Raw genomic sequence first — 8,337 nt, 5'->3', positions numbered from 1 at the left:
CCTGGAATTAGAGCTGCAGGTCGTGGTGGGTACTCCCAGCCTGAGGTGGGTGCTGGGAATCAAAAGAGCAGTGAGTGCTCACAACCACACAGCCATCTCTCCAGCCCTTATTATCAGGTTTTTATAAAGTCATCTATACTCAGCATTACCGTTTCTTGGCGAACTTCTGGGCTGCCCTATTTGAGCTCAGTCTCGCTATCAATTCCCTGTCTTCATGCTTGTCCGGGTGGCTTTGTCCTGCTTTGATGTGTGGCTGGTTACGCGTGTTTCTACGGCTCTCATCTGGCACAGACTTCCGCTCTCCCTGAAACTGATGCCAGGAGAACCAGGTATAAAGCCTGGCTGCGCTCACTGGTCCCTTGTCAGCCAGTTCCTCCCAGATCTCAATGGTCCTGCCTTCATCCATTGCCCTCCAAACCCTGATACATGGGAGAAGCATCACCTCTTCCTCAGAAGTGACTAGAAGCAATGTGGGGAATTATTTCTAGGTAGGGAGGGTGGGTTCCTGTCTACTCTTCAAGCTTCAGATGTCCAAGATTGTTGGCACTTAAGGATAATTTCGTCTGCTTCAAAATCTGAGAAGATATCTCCATGAGCATCAGTGATGGGCCACGCCTGGATGCTCCTGAGTCTCTGGGGAGGCAGGGGAAGTGAGGTCATAACACAGGGCCTGTTTGTCAGGCAACATCTTTTCTGCCACCAAGTGCTGTTACTTCAGATCAAACTCTGGAAAGGATGTAAACATTTATGTAATTCATACTTGTAGATTTTACTGCATTTTATATTTTAGGCTCAATTTTATTAACACTTATATTTTATTATGAACTTATAAACTGAGAGTACCTCACTTATAACTGGACTAACCAAAACAATAGGAAAAGGAGGTTAAGGAACACAATAATGAGACCTTAAGGATATCAGTTCTGAGGAATGATTCTCCTGGCGTAATCAGCAACATTTCTTCTCCTGGATCCTGGAGCAGCCGGAACCTGAAGCCACAGCCAGAGTCTGGAGCTCTGAAGCCTTCCCTCAAGTGGTTCTCTCTAGGGGCATCCTAGAGAGTGATCCTAGGCATCCTAGAGAAGTGGAGTGATGAACAGCCAAAACTATCCCAAATCTCTCCAAGAAAGCCCCCTCTCCTGTTTTGGACTCATACATATATATAGCTCCTCCCAGAGTCTGTCCATGTTTTTTTCAGCTGGCCACAGTCAAGCTCCAGCACTAGGTGGTTCATCGTTAGTGGATTAATATCACCTGTTCTCTCACAAGTCCGTTCCTCATCCCACTCTTGGGATCATAACAAAAAACATGTTTCTCTCTCCTTCACATATTCAACTTTTATGAGAAAGTCACAGGACCCTCAGGCCATTCCCACTGTTGGTAAGAGTCTATTTACAAACCTTCTTGAAGGGCATCTTAAGCTACGGACCAAGGTGGATAATTGTTCTACATTTCGCTTTTTTGTTTTAAGAACACTAGAAAGGAGGAGATTCCCAGTGCCTCCACCACCTAGTGGACACCAGCAGCCATTTCCCTTAGCGCAACCATTTCTTCAGGGTCCTAAGTTTGTATGGCAGACTTTTGCATTAGTCGGGGTTGTCTAAGGGATCCGTACTGATACAATGGATACAGATACACGGAAAGGAGGGTTGATCGGAATTACAGGCTGTGGTCCAGCTAGTTAAGGACGGCTGACTCCGACAGGAAGTCCAAGACTCTAGCCATTGTTCATTCCACAAGGCTGGATGCCTTATCTGGTCCATGGTACACTCCAGAGTCCTGAAGAAGGAGGCTCTCATCCCAGTGAAGGAATGACCCTGCCCGCAGGTGAAGAGTAAGTGAGCTTCTTCCAAGTCCTCTACATAGGCTGCCAGCAGATGGTGTGGCCCAGATTTAAGGTACATCTTTCAACCTCGAAAGGTTAAAAAAATCTCTCACAGGTGTACCCAGTAGCTTGGGTTTTAGTTGATGTCAGATGTAGTCAATCTGACATCCGAGAACTTTGGCCCTGCTGCAGGATGGAGCTGTAAGCAGAAGTTGTAGCCAACCACTTGTGGGCAGAATTTGGTTATTTGCACTGGTTCTTACTCTTGGGGCAGTACACACACACACACACACACACACACACACACACACACACACACACACACACACAAAATCTCCAATTGTCTTCACTCAGTGCTCATAGGTTACTGTTCTCGGTTACAAGACAGACCTGTAAGCAGATGGCTCCTCAAAAAGGCCAAAGAGCTAGACCTACACACTGCTTTCTTTGGAGGAGCGTCTGTTGTCTGAGAGCCCTGCTTCCCACTCCACCACATTCTTTGGAACCTAGTGAACAATGTATATCCTTTAGATGTCATTGTCGATGTCACTTCCACCCCATGGTGGGGTTTGGATATCTCTTTTCTTGGCGTTTTGATTTTGAGCCTATCGCATAACAGCTGAGCCGTCTCTCCAGTCCTGAATGCCCCTTTGCAAAGTCCTGTAGGCTATTTAGGCAATGTCATTATCACAGGAGTAGATTCCTGAAAAAAGTCAGATGTCCTGTCTTGCATGTGTCCTGTCTTGCCCTTCTAACATCCACCACGGGACGAGGCAGCATGTAGGTTCTTGGCAGATGCTCATCCTGTGTTTGTGTAGTAGACTCAGGATCTGGACCCACGAAGCAGCGACCTTCATCTGAGAAAGTCCTGGGCATTCTATCACAGCAACACAGAAGCTGTAAGATGATCTTTCTTCTTTGGGCTCTTAATATTCACTGACTGTATCTGCAACAAAACTATAATATCTACTGAGGTTTTTGTCTACTTACAAACCTCTCATTAACATATTTATGAGAGCCAAAATTGGTTACTCTGCAGAGGCTGTTTGAAGAGCCACCACTGAAGGTCTATTTTGGGTGATTATGACGAATGAATAGTGAGCACCTTTTGGGTTTCATTATAGTATTTTGAATAATTATTGGTGCCTTATTGGAAACACCTACTTTCTGTCACTTTGGATATTTTTGTAATGTTTACGAGGTGATGCCCTCTCATATTTGTGAGGTGCAACTTATTTTACAGAGTCCGTCGCTTCTGCCTCGGCGGCTGCTGATTGCACCGCCACACCATCCGTGCCTCGTGTGGTGTTTTAGACACTGCCCCATTTGATCTCCATGGTCCCCAACACGTCGGGTGTCACCACACTAATGCTTACACCATTCCTGACGGTGGCTTCAGATTACCACCTGCACACGTCTCTCCAACAGATGAATCACCACAGATCATGAAAGTGGCCACTCAGACCTCAGCATGAGCTGCAGACCAAGAGAGCTTGCTAACAAAGCTCTTTCTCAGGTATGTGGTAGCGCCCCCCCCAGGTGCTTCTGACACACGCTCAGGCTTGACAACCACTTTACTGAGATAAGCTATGCACTTTAAAATGATGGTAAAGCCTGTCTCTGGCCTGAAGACCAATTAGTTTAGACTCTCCGGACAGAAGACACAGTTTCAGAATTATTGAAAACATTTTTTTTAGGGGATGCTCACGAGGAGCTAGGGTTCAGATGCTTTGCTGTGGATGGTACCGTCTCTCTGTGGTTCCGACTTCCTTCTGTTTCAGTGATTCTAAGCACCTCCAGAAAGGCATCAGATAGGAACCCACTTACGCACACAAAGGCTTCGCAGAAGTTTGGAATGCGACCCATTGTTGATGTTCACACAAAGTCTGTAGTGTAGAACATCACGGCTAATTCACAGACATGGGCATACCCGTTTAGAAACACACAATGATCTTGGGAACATGGAGACTTAGGGGTGTGGACTCAGTGCACGCTTTACCGCATTCTCAGCAGGTTCTGGGCTGCTCATGCCAGGCTCACTGTCTCACTGACAAAAGCAAGTGCCACCATAGAAAAGCACAAACAACAGTGACAGAGCATTGCTGTTCTCTGGGGTGCCAGATCTCTCTACCAGTTTGTCCAAATGACTGCAGACCCTGGAGAAGCTGTCACTACTATTGTTGCACAATATACTGCTATTATTGGCCATTTAATGTGTGTGTAGATATAATTAAAAAAAATTTTTTTTTTTAAGAAACGTAAGCTATGCTGTCAACTTTGGAAAAAAAGTATCCTAATTTTCTGTGTTGAGTTGACATTAATAGCCACATTGGTCTAGAAATATTGAACTTAATTTTTTCCCCATCAGTACAAGGGTTACATACTGTACTAATTATGTAAGATGTCATATATATGAGTCTTATCACAGACACTAACGAGGAGTTCTCTAAATGTACAAGAAGAAAAGCAAGCAATATACATAAAGGTAATCATACATTTCTTACTTGTCCCTGTACGGGGTAGAAACTGACTTCGATACTGGGTGGGATCCCAGATGTGACCACTGTGGTCAGCAGGACTCAAGTACACAAGTATGGTTTTGCACAGCGGCGTGTCTCCATCCCCAGGGAGATTTTCCTAAGCAGGGGTGGCAAGCCAGTGCTGACATAAACCAGCTTGAATTCTCAAGATGGCTTAGGCAGTGAGCAACGCTGAGAATGAAAATGCTACTAGGACATTGGACGGCTGTTATGCATTTTACAAGTCTTTTCCTAGGTTCCCACCAGGCCACCTGCGTCCTCTCACAGACGAAGGGCTCTCAGCACAACCCCTACAGCCGTGCTTTTTCAGTCAGCGCTAAGTGTGAGGAGCATGTCCGTGTTGCGAGGTGAAAGGTGTAAGAGGCAGATGCAAGGACGCCGACTTGCAGACGTTGCATATTTGCCCAGGCCACGGTGGCTTAAACAGATGGGACAGCTCTGTGTGTGGGAAAGCAACAGTTGAGCAGAACCCAGGGAGCCTTATCTTTCAATTATCTGGTGGTGGTACTTAAAATTACTTTTATGGCACACTAAATAACATCCCTAAAAAGCAAATGAAGGCCCGAGCTGCTAATGTGCATCTAAGGAGAAGCTTATTGTCTGTAAAGACCCAGCATCTACTGTTGCTGTAAATAACTTCCTTATCTATAACAGAAACTCATCTATCACCATTTTAATTAGAAGGTGGCTGAGGAAGTGGCGTTTAAGGAAGGCCTTTGTGGGATGTGGTGACGGTCATAATGGCCTTGAAGCTCTTCATTCCTTCTCATCCGCCTTTCATGCGCCACCATCACCAGTTTCTGTATTAGGTTATGGGCATCACTTCTCTGCTTTTCTAAACAGTAAAGTCACAGTGACGGGGATTTTGGAAAACTAGGAAAGTGCAGAGAAGGAAACGTTCAGCCCACGCTCCCCCGTGTTGACCTCCCAGACGTTGTTCTTTGCACGGACAAGCGTTCTCTCTAGTCAACACCACAATGTGCAAACACATACAGGTTATTTAGGGTTATTTCAGAGTACACTAGGTTTAATTTCCTCTCTCTGTTGGTGCTTTATGATTTTTTGGTGGGCATACAATATTCCACAAATGTAAATATAATGCAGAGCTCCCTCTTTTCAGATACAATGAATGCCAAGTCAGTCACCTCACCTTCTCCATCTGCTCCTGGCTACGGGGTCTCTAAGGCCGACTCCCAGGGGTGGATGAGCTAGGCCCCGGCTCTGGTGTTCATGGCTACACATCTGCTTGAGTGCTGCCTCGGACAGACTGCCGGCCACACACTCACCACGTGCTCCAATGGTTTCTGCTTTGCTCCTTGCTAATGATTAAGAGTTACAGTTGTTTTACCCAGTTTGATACCCACGTGTGTATTTCTTTGTCATTGCTTCTCTTTAAGAATAACTAAGGCCGGGCGTGGTGGCGCACGCCTTTAATCCCAGCGCTCAGGAGACAGAGGCAGGCAGATTGTTGTGAGTTTGAGGCCAGCCTGTGTGTCTACCTTCTCCCTTCCTCCCAAGGCTCAGGGATAATTGTGGAAGAGGGGTCAGAAAGTCTTGTAAGAGCCAGAGGCCGGGATGACCACAGGAAAACGTGGCCATCTGGAGGGGGCCTTGTAGCCTGCACATATGAACTCACAGCAGTTAGGACAGCAGAAGACGTCCAAGCTCAGTCCACACAAAATGGCAGCACGGAGGAGGGAGGTGGGCATGCAGTCCAGTCCCTACTAAGAGCTATGTAAGCATCTGCCAGCCGTTGGGGCAGCAGAGTTAGTTTTCACTAAGAATGTAGCCCCAGGAAGTGAGCCGTGCGGAAGGCCACGTAGCCAAGTTAAAGCACACAACACATTTTGGTTTTGATGAATTTTTATAAAAAGGTTGCAAGGTTAGAAGAGGCAGATCTGGGAAGAGTTGCGGGAGGGGATGGACACGATCAAAGCACACTGTAGGAAAATTTCTAAGAACCAATAAATAATTCAGTGAAAAGCCACCTACATACTGCACAAAAAGCAATAGAGTTTGCATCTTTAAGGGTGGCAAGCTGGAGTGTAAGGAGAGCATGTGGGGTGAACTGTGGGAACAGGAGTGAGCAGGCTGCTGGGATAGCCAGGGTGGGGGGCCACAGCTAAAGCCAAGGCATCAAGGAAACATCTTTGGCAAGCCGAGGAAATCATGTGAGATGGGTGGGAAAGGGTCTCCCAGGTTCCTGCCCTACACAGCACGATGAGCTTCTTTCCATGTTAGACTTAGTTATATCTCCGACCCCTCGTCTTCAAATTAGACACCCTGTAGTGTTTGCTATGATTTTGATATGAAAAGTCCCCTGAAGGTTCGTGTGCCCAGGGCTTAGTCTCCAGTGCAGTGACTACAGGAAGGTTTTAGAACGTGATGAGGGCTTTGACCTAACCGACGGATTAATCTGTTGACGGGTTTATAATTCACCAGACGATCAGGGGTATGGAAACTACTGAGGAACACAGGTAGCTGCTGGTGTGCCCTTGAAGGGTAGATCTTACTTTGGGCCTCTTTCCTCTTTCTGTTTCCTGTCTGTCATGAGGTGAGCGGTATCATCTATCAAATGTCCATGCTGACGTCACATTGTGCTTCCCCACAGCTTCACTGCAATGCAGCCAGATGAGACCAAAACCCAAAACCTCCTAGTTTACACTGTTTATCCAAGGCCTTCTGTCACAGTGATGAAAAGTGACTAATGTCCTCATAGTTTTGTGACATTAAAGGACTTGAGATGGCATCACGACTGAAGAAAGATAAGTAAGACCCTGTGAGGGTTAGGTTTCTGCTGTCCTCATCTCTGTTATGGAGCTAAGTGTGTGTGTCTGTGTGTGTGTGGTGTGTGTGTGTATGCATATGTATGTGTTTGTGTGTGTGTGCACATATATGTCTGTGTATGTGCGTGTACCTGTGTGTAGTGTGTGGTGTGTGTGCATGTGTGTTGTGTGTTGTGTATGCATGTGTGTGTGTGGTGTGTGTGTGGCGTGTGCGCGTGTGTAGTGTGTGTGTCCATGTGTGTGTGTGGTGTGTGTCTGTGTGTGCGCGTGTGCCTGTGTGTAGTGTGTGTGATGTGTATGTGTGTGATGTGTATGTGTATGCATGTGTGTTGTGTGTGTTGTATATGCATGTGTGTGTGTGTGGTGTGTGTGTCTGTGTGTGTGTGTATGTGTGTGCATGTGTGTGTGTGGCGTGACTACATACCATCGGCTCTTCTGTCATCCCTCCTAAATCGCAGAGCTCCTATAAGATATTGTCTGTCAAAAAAGCCATTTCTGAGATCACAGTTTTACACGCTTCAACAACTTGCCATAAAACTTATTTAAAAAATAGAACAGTCTAGCTTTACTTCACAAATAAATATCTATTAAAATACAAGGTCACCTTTATGGCAGACCAAGGCAGACATTTCTTATATGGGTTGATGTTGTGAGAATGCAAATAATTGAAGACACATTTACAATCCTGGTTTATAATTTAGAAATAATTTTGAATTTGTTTTCTTTTGATATTTAAAAATAAAGCTAAATTTGATATTAAATTACTATAGCTATAGAAATGCTATGAGGAAGGTGATATATAAAAAAGACAGTGTACAATTACTTACACAGTGAGCCAAAGAGCGTGTGTGACCTTGGGGACCCTCAGCTGCGGCCCAGACACTTCAGAAGCATATAAATGATAAAAGAATAACATTTTTTTTTAATAGGAAAGTCAAACCATTTGTGATTTCCACATCAGCGGTGATGTCCTCACATCTCTCCCTGTAGCACTGGGTATCTCAGGATCCCTGGGGATCTGTCTGTCCACCTCAGTGCACGGAGGCTCTGGATGTCCCCACACAGCCAGGTACCCAGCATGAGCCATGGATGGGAAGCAAATTTTAAAACAGATTTATTTTTATACTATGTGCATTGCATTGGTGTTTTGCTTGAACATATGCAAGTGTCCCGTGTGTGTGCAGTG

The 8,337-nt window shown here is 45.6% G+C and overlaps 1 long non-coding RNA gene across 1 annotated transcript; it reads left to right on the top strand.

Moving 5' to 3' along the window:
• Positions 1–1,324: 1,324 nt before the first annotated feature.
• On the top strand, positions 1,325–8,337 carry LOC311596051. Its single transcript, XR_014778684.1, has 4 exons — positions 1,325–2,724; positions 3,254–3,341; positions 6,977–7,134; positions 8,081–8,337. It is a non-coding gene; the product is annotated as an uncharacterized lncRNA (long non-coding RNA).

This window comes from Acomys minous (genome assembly GCF_964271855.1).
Source record: "Acomys minous genome assembly, chromosome: 4".
NCBI classification, from domain to species: domain Eukaryota; kingdom Metazoa; phylum Chordata; class Mammalia; order Rodentia; family Muridae; genus Acomys; species Acomys minous.
The sequence above is the reverse complement of the archived record's forward strand: the minus strand, read 5'-3'. Positions and strand labels throughout refer to the sequence as shown.